At 46.3% G+C, this 15,164-nt stretch overlaps 1 pseudogene; it reads right to left on the bottom strand.

Annotated features, from left to right (window-relative positions):
- Positions 1–1,810: 1,810 nt before the first annotated feature.
- On the bottom strand, positions 1,811–2,848 carry LOC102000042 (annotated as a pseudogene).
- Positions 2,849–15,164: the final 12,316 nt, after the last annotated feature.

Genomic DNA, 15,164 nt, shown 5'->3' with positions numbered 1-15,164 from the left:
ACAATTTAAATTTTTATGCATAAAAGTTTACAAAAAACCATTACTTGTTTAGAGATATTTTGACTGAGGGAGCCATTATGGGACTAACAAGAAATCTGGCACTAGAGAAATTCCCAGGAATCCACAAGGTTGACCCCAGCTAAGACCCTAAGCAATAGTGGAGAGTGTGTCCAAACTGGCCTTTCTCTGTAGTTGATGGGGGAGAGTGTTCTGTTTTGTGTTAATTTCATTGGTTAAATAAAGAGACTGCCTTGGCCCTTTGATAGAACAGAAAATTAGGTAGGTGAAGAAGACTGAACAGAATGCTGGGAGAAAGAAGCCGAGTCAGTCAGTCGCCATGATTCTCCCATCTGACAGAGACACAGGTTAAGAATCTCCCTGGTAAGCCACCAGCTCGTGGTGCGACACAGATTATTAGAAATGGGTTAGATCAATATGTGAGAATTAGCCAATAAGAGGCTAGAACTAATGGGCCAGGCAGTGTTTAAATGAATACAGTTTGTGTGTTGTTATTTCGGGGTATAAGCTAGCCAGGCGGCAGTGAGCCAGGGCGGCAGGAACGCAGCCTGCCGCTCTGCTCCTCTCAACATGTAGTCAGATTGATGAATATATTAAAGTCACCATAGAACCTTCATCCAGCAGCTGACAGAAACAGAGGCAGAGACCTACAGCGGAGCACTGGGTTGAGCTCCCAAAGTCCAGTGGAAGAGTGGGAGGAGGGAGAATATGAGCAAAGAAGTCAAGACCATAATGGGGACATCCACTGAAACAATTAACCTGAGCTAATGGGGGCTCACTAACTCCAGTTGGACAGGGAAGGAACCACCATAGGACCAAGCTAGACCCTCTGAATGTGGATGACAGTTGTGTGGCTGGGCCACTGGCAGTGGCACCAGGATTTGCCCCTATGGTTTGTATTGGCTTTTTGGAACACATTCTCTTTGGATGGATACCTTGATCAGCCTGGATATAGTGGGGAGGGCCTTGGTCCTTCCTTGGAGCAATGTGCCTTCCCCTCTCTGGGGAGTAGATGGGGGTGTTGGGGGAAGATGGAAGGAATGGGAGGAGGGGAGGGAGTGGGAACTGGGATTGGTATGTAAAGTTGTAGTAATAGGAGCGGAGGAGCTGCGTCCCCAGCATCCAGCCGCCTGCATGGCTAGCTTTATACCCAAAATAATTACACGGAAACTGTATTCTTTTAAACACTGCCTGGCCCCATTAGTTCCAGCCTCTTATTGGCTAGCTCTTACATATTAATCTAACCCATTTTTATTAATCTTTGTAGCCCACGAGCTGGCTTACCAGGAAAGATCTTAACCTGCGTCTGTCTGGAGTTGGACAATCATGGCGACTCTCTGACTCAGCTTCTTTCTCCCAGACCTCTGTTCTGTTTACTCCACCTACTTAAGGGTTGGCCTATCAAGGGGCCTAGGCAGTTTCTTTATTAATAAGAAATCACTCCCACATCATAAAATGAAAAAAAGGTAGTTTGTTTTCTCTTCCCACAGAGCAGGGTACCCTGCCCTCTCTTAGGACTGGAGGGGGAGAGAGGAAGGTGAGTGGGGGAGAGGGAGGGAAATGGGAGGAGGGGAGGAAGTGGAAATTTTGAATGGCATTATTTACAAAGCAATAAAAATTAAAAAAATAAAATAAAAACCTGAGCATTTCAATTGTAAAGCATAATAAGTATACTTATTAAATACCATTTTCTAAAATACAACTTTAAAACATATAACATACTTGTTTGATCTCAGTCCAATGGATTCAAGACCAAGTATACATGTTACATGCATCAAGGCTAGATTACAACTTAATCACAGTCACCATCATCTTCGTAGTCATCAGCATCATCTCCACGTTTTCTTTCATTTGTGGACCCATTGGCTGTATTTTGTGATACCATATTCATAGTATTGAGAATGTTCTTGGACCCAATTAATGATGGATTAGCCAGAACATTCTGAACTGCCAGGGCTGCGGGAATTGAAGCTTTGACAGCTGGGGACCGAGGAGACTGTGAAGGGGGAACTGTACTGTAAACCTTTGTCCTGTGAGGGACATTGGGGTGCCTATTATTTGAGACAGACATGGTTTGTAGAGTTGGTGTGCCTAGCATGGAGTACTGGGTCTGCTAGAAACTGAACTAATACTTCCCCGTGGAACGGTTATTCTTCCTGCAGGAGTAGGTGCTTTTTTCTGTAATGACTTAAACCTATAGATTGGGGCAGCTAAGCAATAGATGTCAGGAGACAATCTAGGATCTGAGTATGGCTTGATCAATGGCAAAGGGGTTTGATTTCTTTGTCTTGCAATATCTAATAAAAGATCTCTCCGGAGAGGAGAAGTAAGAGACTGATTGGCCCGGGACTGGATTGCTGATCACACAGAATCTGTATCAATAGCAGCTTTCTTAGCACGGCTGGGATAAACTTTAGCATCATCCAGAATTGTGGTCACATATCAGAAGGCAAACTCCAACGTCTGATTTGTAACTCTCAGCTCACATTCTGTAATCCCCAGTCCCCTCAGGAACTGTACCAACATCTGTGCTTCTCTGCACACGCTCGTGGGAGAAGCCATCCTGTCAGACTCCGTGATATCCAGTGATCAGACCTCTTGAGCTAAGTCACCCACATTAATGCTCTTCAGTCTTGATCTTGATGCAAGTTCTTTGCTGGTGTGGTTTACAGGGTGGTTTTTCCAACCCCTGGTCTAGCCGTGAGGAGGATGTTTGGAGGGTTCATAGTCCTCCTTCACACACAGCTGGCACCTTGGCTCACATGCCCAGCACACTCTCCAGGTAGGAGCCGGAGAGCCTTGTCGTCCTTATGACAGGCAATGAGAGCATCCTAGATCAAGATCCTTTTCTGTAGCAGTTTACTGCCTTGGCTGCAAAGTCTTTAACACTCCCATTGCTCATCAGAATCAATTTACCTTCCCCTTGAGCCTGAGTGTTCTGGGACAGTTTCAGCCAGGAGATGGCAGTGTGGCTCTTAATCTTTCCATCAAGAAGTATCTTATGGATCTCAGTCTAGGTTTTAGAACTGCCTACATTCAGGGTTGGTTGACCCTCCCCATTCAAACTTCTCTGTACACACCCTCACAGAGACACCTATAGGGTGGTCTCCTGGGTGATTTCAAATCTAATCAGGCTGACAATGAAGATTGGCCATCATAAGCATTCCCCTTGTGTGTCTGTCTCTGTCTCTAACTCTTCTTTTGTCTCTGTCTCTAACTTTGTCTCTGTCTCTCTTTGTGGGTGTGTATCTACTTAAAAACTTCCTCCTATGAATTTGATGCCAGGGATACACTGTATCTATATCCATCCATACAACTGGTCCTCTGGATTTAAACCAACTGTAGATTCCCACAATTTGGGAGGTTGACACTGGAGAGAGAGAGAGAAAGTCTGAAGTCAACTTGAACTATACAGCAAAACTCTGTCTTGGAAAAACCAAACAAGGGGTTGTAGATTCAGCTCACTTGGTAGAGCGCTTGCTAGTATGCTTGAAACCTTCAGTCTTCAGACCTTCATAAAACTGAGCTTGGTGGTGGAAGAAGTTCAAGGTCAGATTTAGTTACATGAGACCTTGTCTCAAACCCAAACTCTCCCTCTTTCTTGGAACCAGTACTTGGGGCTCTAGTAGTGTTGTGACGGGTGTCCTTGGCCAGAGAAATCCGTGCTCTGGGGTTCATAGCAGCCCTGCCTCAGGTTGAGCCTTTAGCCACGCTTCTCACCATCCTGGGCTTAGCCTGGAATACCCTGCACTCCCTTGCTACTGCAGCCACTCTGTCTTCGGCTGCTCTTCTCTCCCATGATCCCCTGCAAGTCACTCATGTCCCAGATGAGAAGAGGAGTTTGCTGTATTCCATATTTTTTATCTGCCACTGCTGCCCTGTCTATCTGTGTCTCCCCTCGGGAGTCCCATCCACCTTTCAAGTTCAGATCTAGTGTTGTGTCTGTCTAGTGGAGGAAGTTCCCTATTCATCCAGCTGTACCACACATGCAAGGACTTGATCTTTTCAAATCCTCTTTTTTGAAATATGCAAAATTGAGAAATTGTCAAGGAAGTGAATGATTTAAAGGAAATTTAAGCTGAGTTTCAAGTTCTTGCAGGGTATTAGTTTCTGTCACCACCAAGGACAGGAGAGAAGACAGGATCATGTGGCTGCTACCTGCTCTGCTCCTCATCCTCTCAGGTAAGTAGCTGGGGCTTTAAGACATCACAGAGAGTTCAAGGACAGTCTGGTCTACATAGGGAGACCTGTCTCAAAAAGCAAAAAGAAACTGATGGGGTGTAATGTAGCGATACTTCATTTGTATTTTAATAAATAAAGCTTGCCTGAAGATCAGAGAGTAAAACAGCCCCACTGGTCAGCCTTTCAGACCACACAGTGCTGACACACACCTTTAATCCCAGTAACCACACTAGTTTGCCATAGAAACTGGGCAGTAGTGGTGCATGCCTTTAATCCCAGCCCTAGAGAGGAATATAAGACTGGAGGAGATAGCTCTCAGTCACAGTCTCATTCTGAGATTCCTGGAGGCAGGATCGCCATTACAGACTGAGAGAGAGGTAAGAGCCAGTGGCTGACTGCTTTGCTTTTCTGACCTTCAGGCAAGCTTTATTTATTAAAATACAATAAAATATCACTACAGTACCATGTGGCATTTTTACGTGTGTACAGGATGTGGCAGTCGGGTCATGATAGCTGCCCTCTGTCACAAGGATCTGTCACTTTTTTGTGCTAGAAGCATCTGATATCTTCTGTGTTCTCTATTCTGTTCACCACTTCTCTGAAGTCAGAGTTTGCTTCTTTTGAAAACAATATGTCTGTGAGGTGACTGCATGTGTGTTTGTGTGTACTCAGGAACATTGTGTGGGTAGACATATGGTGTAGGAGGTCCTTCTATTTGTTGCTATCATTGGTTAATAAAGGAACTTCTTTAGGCCTATAGCAGAGCTATAGGGGAACAGAGCTAGGTGGGGGGTGGAGGGAAACAGAACGGAATTCTGGAAGAAAGAAAGCAGAGAGGAGAGAAGTCAGGGAGAGAAGCCATGGATCTTCTGCCTGAGATGGATGCCGGTTACAGTTTTACCTGGTAAGCCACTGCCACGTGGTAACACACAGATTAATAGAAATGGGTTAAACTAATACGTAAGAGTTAGCCAATAAGAAGTTAGAGCTAATGAGCCAAGCAGTTGTTTAATATAGTTTCTGTGTGGTTGTTTTGGGGCTAAGCTAGCTGGGCGGCCGGGACAAATATGCAGGCCCTCACCCTGCAACACACATATATGTACATGTGGAAACCAGAGATGAGCATTAGGTACCTTTATCACTCTCAAACTTGTTTGTTGACACGAAGTTTCCCTTGAGCCTGGAGCTCACCAACAAAGTCTATGTGGCCAGTGATCCCAGGAATCCTCCTGCACTAACTCCCCAGCTCTCATGGCTACAGACACATCTCACATCACCTGGATGTTTCCATGTGTTCTGGGGATCCAAATTCAGGTCTCCGGCTTATGCAGCAAACACTTCCCTGACCTGTCCATCTCCCCATGCCCCTAGCCCCAGAGAATTATGTTCTAGCTTCCTCATATAAATAAAATCGTGCGGTAGCCTCTTTCTGGGTCTGAATTATTTCACTTCCTCCAATTCCATCTGTGGGCTGCAAATGATGGAGTTCAATCCTTCTACCATGCTATTCCATTGCATTTCTCTAGCACACTTTCCTATCCGTCCGTCCACATCTAGGCTGATGCTGTGTCATGGCTGCTGTGAACTCTGCTGCAGGAAACACAAGGCAGGATGTCTCTTCAGCACGCTCACTTCACCCTCTGGACTGTGGGCTCACTTTCTATTGCTCTGATACAGACCATGGTCAAGAACAGCTAGGGGAGGAGAAGGTTTTTTGGATTACATGTCCAGATCACCATCCATCAAGGAGGGAAGCCAGAGCAGGAGCCCAAGCAGGGCAGGAACCTGGAGGCAGGAACTGAGGCAGAGACCCTGGTGCAGTGCTGCTCCCTGGCTTACTCCCCATGGCTTGTTCAGCCTGTTCTCTTATACTACAGGGGTGACGTCACCCACAGTAGGCTAGACCTTCCCACATCAAGAAAATGTTTCTCAGACATGTCTACAGACCAACCTTATAGAGAGGCATTTTTCTTTTCTTTTCTTTTAATTGATTTTTATTGAGCTCTACATTTTTCTCTGCTCCCCTCCCTGCCTCTCCCCTCCCCTTCAGCCCTCCCCCAAGGTCCCCATGCTCCCAGTTTACTCAGGAGATCTTGTCTTTAAGACACTAAGAGAGACATACATAGATCTAATTTACATGTGAAGTAGAAAAAGACAAGAGAGGCATTGTCTTTCTGCATGCCCCCAGATGCTGTCAAGCTGACAAAAGTAACCATTGCAGGCTATCCCCCGCCCCCGCCCCCCAGAGCAGTTACTGTATTGTGTGGCAGTCCTATGCTTCTCTGAGGACTTCCATACTGTTTCCCACAGGTCTCTCATTTACATCACAATGCACAGCGTATGAGACTCCCTGTCCCACATGCACTTCTATGGTTGTTATATCTTGTTCTTTTGGTAATAGCCGTAATGACTGGGGGATGATGATGATGGCTCTCTATGGTTCTGATTCGCATCTATCTCCCTGACAGTGAATTAGAGCATTTCTCTGTGTATTTATTGACCATTTGTATCTCCTCTGAGAACTGTGAGCTCCCACTCCTCCATTGTTGGTAGGAGTGCAAACTTGTACAACCACTTTCGAAATCAGTATGATAGTTTCTCAGAATCCTGGGAATCAACCTACCTCAAGACCAGTAATACCACTCTTGGGCATATACCCAAAGGATTCTTGGTCATACTACAAGGACATTTGTTTAACTTTGTTCATAGCGGCATTAGTTGCGATAATCAGAACCTGGAAACAACCCAAATGTCCCTCAATAGAAGAATGAATAAAGAAAATGTGCCATATTTACACAGTGGAGTACTACTCAGTGGTTAAAAAAACAAAAACAAAGACATCTTGAAATCTGCATGCAAATGGATGAAACTAGAAAAAAAAATCCTGAATGAGGTAACCCAGATCCAGAAAGATGAGCATGATATGTACAAACTTATAAGTGGATACTAGCTGTAAAGCAAAGGATAACAAGCCTATAGTCCACGACCCTAGAGAAGCTAAGTAACAGGGAGAACCCTAAGATACACATACATAGATCCCTTTGGGAAGGGGAAATAGACAAGATCTCCTGAGAACTGTGTGCTCGGTTCATTGCTCGTGTGTGTGTGTGTGTGTGTGTGTGTGTGTGTGTGTGTGTGTGTGGTATATAGAGCCAGATGCTACACAACACGTCTGGACTTGGCATCCAATTGACAAGATCTCCTGAGAACTGTGTGCTCGGTTCTCATTGCTCGTGTGTGTGTGTGTGTGTGTGTGTGTGTGTGTGTGTGTGTGAGCATGCGTGCTTGCAGGCGCACCTGCACACGGGTATGCATGCATAAGAGAGCTTGAGGTCAAGAAACTGGGTGTCATTCTTTAATTGCTCCCCACCTTTTTTAAATATAACTTTATTTTTGACATAGGGTTTCACTACATTGCTCTGGCTGGCCTACAACTCTTTATTTAAACCAGGCTGGCCTTGAACTCACAGAGATCTGCCTGCCTCTCCCTCCTGGATGCTGCAATTGAAGCATGTACCATCATGCCCTATTCCCACCTTTATTTTTTGAGATATGGTTCCTTGCTTAAACTGAAGCTGTCTTGGATGGCCATGGAGCTTTCAGGATCCCTCGTTTCCTCTGACCACCACTGTGTTTGGCTGTGGGGACACACCAGCACTCCTGACTTTGTACATGGATGCTTGGGACACAAAGTCAGGTTCTTCATGCCTAGGCTTACACGGCAGATGTTTCGTTGGCTACCCCCCCTCCTCAGCCCCTCAGGAGATCATTTTCAATAGGATTATGATTGCCGTTGGACTCTTTGAGCTGAATTTTTGCTCATATAGTCTGGAAATTGACCTCCTGTCAGATGCAAAGTCTGAAAAGATGTTCTCCCCTGCAGGAAGGTGTCTCTTCACTCTGTTGGTTGAGTCCATTTATTTTGAAATAATTACATTTAGCAATTTTTGTTTTTTTACCTCTGCCATTGGGAACATATGTTGTTGTTGTTGTTGAAGCCAATACTCTGAAGCTCTTCTTTTAGCATTTTAAAGCAGGATTTTGTTATTGATTGGTGTTCTGCACACTGTGTAAGCTCCTCACCTACCAAGCTGCCTCTGCAGCCCTTACTGGGAACTTTGGAACTCAGATTTACATGCATCTAAAAGAGAGAACAGGGTCTGTGTGCTGTGGGCTCTGTACCACACAGAGATCTGAATGGTTGGGGACATTTTGTCAGCTTCTAAGGCATTCATCTAAGATGGTCCCCTACAGAACCCCTAGAGACTGCTGGACTACCCGAGGTGGCCTCTGCATGGCCATAGGATGTGGTTCTTCAGATGGACCTCCTGAGGGTCATGGGTACTGAAATGAAGGCAGGATCATGTCCTGTAGACAAGGTCTTCTGATACTTCCTTTGCTCCAGGGAAACACAAAGATGGTTGCAAAAAAGATCATTTGAAATATTCTTTTATTGGGCATTACAGCATGAAGAGGGGTGGATGACAGGAAGCCATGATTGCTCAATGTCACCATTTTAACTTCTGAGACCCGTAACTAGGCTCTTCTGCCAGGTTTTGAGAATTTGACCAAGAGGATGATCTTGGGAAAGGGGTAGCCCTTCAACGATTGTTGTTGCTGAGTTGTGTCTCTCTTTGGAACTGGCACTGCGCCCTGCCCTTGGAGTGGGGGAGATCAGTGGTCCACAGGTTTGTATTTTCCAGGCTGCTCCACTGCTCAGGATGCAATCACAGGTCCAAACATGGTGAGCGGTCATGAGCAGGGCTCCTTGACTGTGCGGTGCCGTTATGACTCCTCCTGGAAGGATTACAAGAAGTACTGGTGCCGAGGAGCTGATTGGAAAACATGTGAGATTCTGGTTAGAACGGATATGGAGCAGTTGATGAAGAAGGACCGTGTGTCCATCAGGGACGACCAGACAGACTTCACCGTGACAGTGACCATGGAGGAGCTGAGGATAAGCGATGCTGACATTTACTGGTGTGCAATTGAGAGATTTGGATCTGATCACAAATTTAAAGTTAATGTGAACATTGACCCAGGTAAGGAAAAAATTCCAGAATATCATGGCTGATGTGAGGAATCAGGGGCCTTGCATTCATTACTGTAAAATCTGACTTGAGAATGTAAATACAGTCTACTCTATTGGTCCTGTTTTCTACCGGGATACAAGGTGAGGTGGGGAAACCTTGTCTTCCCGTCTCCACATGTGCGCCTTGCATGTTCTCACTTGTGCAGATCTGGGAACTGAACTCAGAGCCTCATGTGTGCTAGCCAAGTGCTCTACCACTGAGCTAAACTCCCATCCTGAGGACCCCCCAGCCTCTACCCCTTTAACAAGAAATAATAATGGAAACCACAGAAACTCCATATCTGGTCAAGATAGAGTCATGAGTCAGATTTGTGTCTGTTTAAACAACTACAATCAAGAAAATAGACAAAATTGGGGTGGAGAGATGGCTCAGTGGTTAAGACCACTGGTTACTTTCCCAGAACTGGGTTTAGTGCTCAGCATCTTAAGGGAACTCACAGTCATCTTCAACTCCAGTCCCAGGGGATCTGATGGCCTCTTCTGGTCTCCATGGTCACCGCAGGCACATGGGGCACATAGTCATGGGCAAGCAAACACCCATCCACATATAAATAAAGATTTTCAAAAAATACGTGAAACATGTGAAACTGAGGTTTTTCTGCTTACTGCACACCAGACAGTGATGAGTGAGCCTCGAGGAAGCGAGTGTTGAAGCGGGGCTGCTGCTCTGTCTGTCCATCATCTTTCTTTCTTTTTTTTTTTTTGGATTTTCGAGAGATTTAACTTTTTATTTTTTTATGTGCATTGGTGTGAAGGTGTCAGATCTTGTGGAACTGCATTTTCAGACAGTCATGATCTGTCATGTGGGTGCTGGGAATTGAACCCGGGTCCTCTGGAAGAGCAGTCAGTGTTCTTAACCGCTGAGCCATCTCTCCAGCCCATACATCATCTTTCTTTAGAAAGGAATTAGTGTAAAGCTTTGGGTGGTGACTGCAGAGAAAGCTATTTAATTCCTAGTGAGAAAAGCTTTAGGCAATGCCCAGAGCTGGGCTGACCTCAGGAGGAGTGACCCTTGTTTCTGTTTATATCTTTAGCCCCAGAAACTACAACTGTAATTTTAACAACCATGGCTCCAGTTCTGACATCCGCACTGACAACCAGGAAGAGCATTGCCAACCATGGAGAGACTCAAACTAGCACCCTCACCTGGTAAGCAGAGCTGGACCCTGGCAGCTCTTTCCCACTGGGGTGTCCTTATGGCTTCTTGCCTGGGAGAGCTTCCAGACAAAACACAAGATACCCAGGACTCCTAGAATCCACAAACAGTTAATTTCTAGCCTAATTTATCCCAGCTTTACATGGTTATATTTATAATTTTTAAAAAGTCGCTCATCTGAATACCAGATTGGCCCGGCCATTTTGTAATTTTATTTGCTAGACTCAGTAACTATCTTATAGAGACACTCAGGTGACTGTATTCTGATGACAGAGCCTGAGGTGGCTCCCCAATCCTTTTACCTTTTAGTTTACCAAGACTTCCCTTCTAAGTCTCAGCTACAGGAAGGCAGCATCTTCATCTGAGTGGAAGAGAGACTGAGCCTGGTACTTGGTGTCTCCCCATGTGTTCCCCACAGAGCAGGACAGAGGCCACAGTTCGGTCTCCTCTGAGTTAGAGAGATTCCTCTCTAAACACCTTCTGGCTCTAGCCCATTAAATAAATCCCATTGTTCCAATGCAACTCTGCCAAGAGCTGGTGTGGGGGGTCTATGGAGTGCAGAGGAGGAGCGTGGGAAACTGAGGACTGTGCTGTGACAGTGTGATGCTCGTCACTCCTGAAGGTGTCCAGAGCAATTCCCAGCACCATACAGCTACCTCAGCATAATTCCATCCCAGCCTGTTGGGGTCATGTCCCCAGGTCAAGGACACAACTAAACCACAAGCTTCTGCTTCCCCTTAGAGTGAAGGCAGAGGTCATTGCTCTCTTCTTTCTACTGTGTTCTTTCTGCCTATTAAATCTTAAGGTAAACAAACGTGCCTCAAAGCTTTCCTACCTTGTAGCTTCTCTTGAGGATTAGTTTTTAAATTTTCTTTCTCTCCTGGTGCTTTGGAAGTATTTCTGCTAGTTTGTTTTGCAAGTCGATGGAGTGTTAGCCATGGAGAGACAGAGGGTACGAGGCTCCAGAAATGTAGAGTCCACGAGAGTGTGAGCATGCACAGAGCGCTGTCCTGGGGGACAGGTCAGGACATTTGATGCACGGTGTGCCAAGGGCAGCTCTTCCATCTTCCAGGAACACGTTTGTGCTAACCTGTGACTCACGGAGGACCTGTAGTTGTAGATACTCTCCATGACCTGAGGATGGCCTCCGGTTGGGCCAAAGGAGAAACCAAGGATGGTCCAAGAAAGGAGATGGACACCTGGGTAGGGGATGAGGATGACAGAGAGGTGAGGAACAGTGGATCATTATTGTCAGGGTCTTTGGTCTCAAGTGCAATACCAATGTAAATTCATGTGACAGAGCGGTTGCAACCATGAGCCATTTTTAGATGTAGTGTGACCCCTGAGATGTGTATCAGCGCCCACACAGTGATGATGCTGGGCAGGATCATCCAGGTGAAGAATGTAGCAGAAGCCGAGCTCAAAAGTTCAGGGAGCAGGGAAGCCCTCAGCCTGGCTGGAATGAAGACTAGGTGAGGAGGACTTCTGAGAGACCAGCCAATCAGAGAGGACAGTGGTCAAAGGGGAATTGAGGGACACCAGGCAAAGCTCCCCAGGGCAGGAGGTTAGCCTGCAGGCAGCATGAGCAACCATGCCTTTGCAGGGAGCCCATCCTAGTAGCGCCCCAGGCTTGTCCTTATCTGACCATTGAAGGATGAGATATGAACACAAGGAAGACTAGACCTCTGTGACAGGTGACATCTTACTTTCTGTCTCCTTCGATTCCGCAGGTCCCTGCTAAGCAGCATCTACTTCAACCTCCTGGTCTTTCTGGAGCTGCCTCTGATCCTGAGCATGCTCAGTGCTGTCCTTTGGGTGAACAGACCTCAGAGGTGCTCTGGGGGAGGTGAAGTTGGCCTGGGGAAGGTCCAGAGTTCTGATGCCGTGGACAGAGAGAAACACCTCCCTGTATATAGGAAATAACCCCCTCTCTCTCTTTCTTTTTCTCTCTCTGGTGTGTATGTATGCATGTGTGCGTGTGCGTGTGTGTGTGTGTGTGTGTGTGCGTGTGCATGTGCGTGTGTGTTTACACACCGTAGTATACATGTGTATGTAGGGGACAAATTCAGGTGCCATTCCACTATTGTTTGAGACAGGGTCTCTCAATGGCCTGTATCTTTGCCAAGTAGGCCAAGCTAGCTAACAGGGTTCTCCAGGGACCTACCTGCCTCCATTTCCTGTCTTGCCATCCTAAGCACACACAAGTGCCTCAACTTTAAAACACATACACACACACACTAAACACAACAAATCCATGGGTTGTGGTAAGCATTTTACCGACTGAGCCATCTCTCAGCCTAGAAAAGAATATCAAGCAATGACTGTGGTCAGCAGTATCATGACTCTGGGGTACTGTGGGCTCACCCTCAGACTGCTCCCCACTCCTACAGCATGGACAGCTGAGGTTCCGGAACCCCTCAGAACATCCTAGTGTGCCTGTCTGGGCCTTTCTTCCTCTGATGGTGTCCAGGGAAGTAGAAAATACAAGGAAAGGTCATGTTTCTTCTTAGGGCGCCAGTTCCTTTAGGACACATGTCACCCCAAGTCTGTGGGCCACCAGCCATGTGTTTGACCAACTCTCTTGGAAATGCAGCTTCAACTGGTGGCGTAAAAGTTGGCAACTGTCATATTGGATGCCTGTGTCTTACAGATGGAACACACCGTATTTTCTTCATAGTCAACACAAGTGACTTAATGCATTCCAAACACAGATGGTGCAATCGACTGAGTCTCTGTGCTGCTTAGTGGGGTTCCCATGGCTCAGTCACGGTCCCTGAAGTCTTTCTTCTCCACCTTCTCCACCCAGTGAGACCAAACGGGGAGATAACTGGCGAGGGCTTCTAGCTCCTCAGGAATCACTAGCCCACATCACCCTGTTGACCGCTCTAGGGCCAGCCTCGACACTGGGTCATTCAGTTTTCCTCCTGTTCCTTCAGAAGCATCTATTCAATGTGTGAGTACCAGACACCATCCAAATACAAGTTTCCAAATGAGAAAGACCTGGTTAAACTCCACGGAGGAGGCTGAAAGCTTCAAAGGCCAATGCTCAGGTAGAAAACAGTTGTTTCCAGCTCTCCAGCCTCAGCTGAGTACCACGCCCACAACATGGAGTCTTTTCATCCTCTCAGGCTCTGATGCCCACAGCCCTAACTCACGCTTAGCACTTTGTTTGGGAAAAGACCCTGTGTTAGCTTCTTCTCCTTGATGACATGGGTTGGACCTCTAGGGAGTCTGCCTTTGTTGGGAGGAGGCTTTTCATTTGTTTTAGTGGTGTAGCTGCTGGTTAGTTGTCCATGTTCCAGTAATTCGCCTTCAGTCCACATTCAAACAATCCTAACTAAATTCAATGGAAAACACACACACACACAGAGACACATTGAGAGAGACATAGACACACACACAGAGACAGAGAGAGAGAGATACACAGAGAGAGAGAGGACATGTTCTCAAGAGAATGGCGAAAGGCCCTTTAGAAAGAGCTGGTGGCACACTCCTTTAATCCCAACAGAGGCAGGCAGATCTCTGAGTTCGAGGCCAGCCTGGTCTACAGAGTGAGTTCCATGACTACATAGAGAAACTCAGGGAGGTCCAGGACAGCCAGGGCTACATAGAAAAACCTTGTTTTAAAAAAAAGAGGGTAAAAAGAAAGAAAGAGGTAGGAACAGGAAGGGAGATGAGGAAGTGAGACAGTGCTGAAAATCACCAAAATTCATCGTATAGACTTGTGAAGATGTAAGAGGATTTTTTAAAATAATATAAGAAAAATTTAGAGAGGGAAGAGCGTCTCATCTGAGTGTCCTCGCCTTCTTCTCTCGCGGCGAACTTTGTCAGCACAGCAGGTTTTACATGTGTGACACTTATTTCCCTTCTGCAAACAGCCCCCGTGGGTTAGTCCTCTGCCCTTCCGATTTGTGTGGATTCATTGCCTGCACTTCTCCTTTTCTCATTACTCAACTTGTTGCCTTGTTGGCCAACTTTCACCATGACGCAGTTTTGCCATCTTAGAGGGTCCGTGGGAACGGCACCTTTTCCTCCTCTTCTGCTGTGACTGTCTGTGGCTGGAGCCCTTGAAAGTCTGCGGTGGTGCTGAGATTGCCGGGACTCTGCTCACGCTATGGAGATAGATCTTTTCTCAAATCTTCTGGGATAGATGTCCCTGAGCAGAAATGTGATGGGGGCACTCTCCCTGGAGGGTAAAAGGGACAACTGGGGCAGGAAACCAACCAATCGCTGAGCATCCTGACTATGAACCCAGAGCCAGTGAAAGAAACACAGCCTGTATCTGAGACCTGAGCCAGGGAAAGAAACATCTTCGTCCTTGAACCCAGGACCATAGAAATATGCCCTGACTCTGAAATCAGTGCCAAAGAAACACACTTTGTCCCTAGAATCAGAGCCAGTGAAAGAAATACGCCCTGGTACTAAGATTAGAGTAAAAAAACTAGAAAGGACCAGAGAAAGAAACACAGTTTGGCCATGAAGTCAGAGCCATCTCTGCCCCTGACCAACTAAACTAACCAATCCCTGAGCAGGGAAAAAACTAACCAATCCCCCTTCTCCCTGGGAAAATGCCACCCTTAAGAAGCCCTATAAGCCTCTCTTCCTGTTCAATAAGGGGCTGCCATTTATCTCTCCCTGGAAGAAGTTGCTACTCAGAAACTCTCCTGGACTCCTCCTTCCCAAATAAATCTCTTTCTCAAAAGAGTCTTAGTTGAC

This window comes from Microtus ochrogaster, chromosome 7, assembly GCF_000317375.1.
Source record: "Microtus ochrogaster isolate Prairie Vole_2 chromosome 7, MicOch1.0, whole genome shotgun sequence".
Classification (NCBI taxonomy): Eukaryota; Metazoa; Chordata; class Mammalia; order Rodentia; family Cricetidae; genus Microtus; species Microtus ochrogaster.
This window is presented reverse-complemented; position numbering and strand designations above follow the sequence as displayed.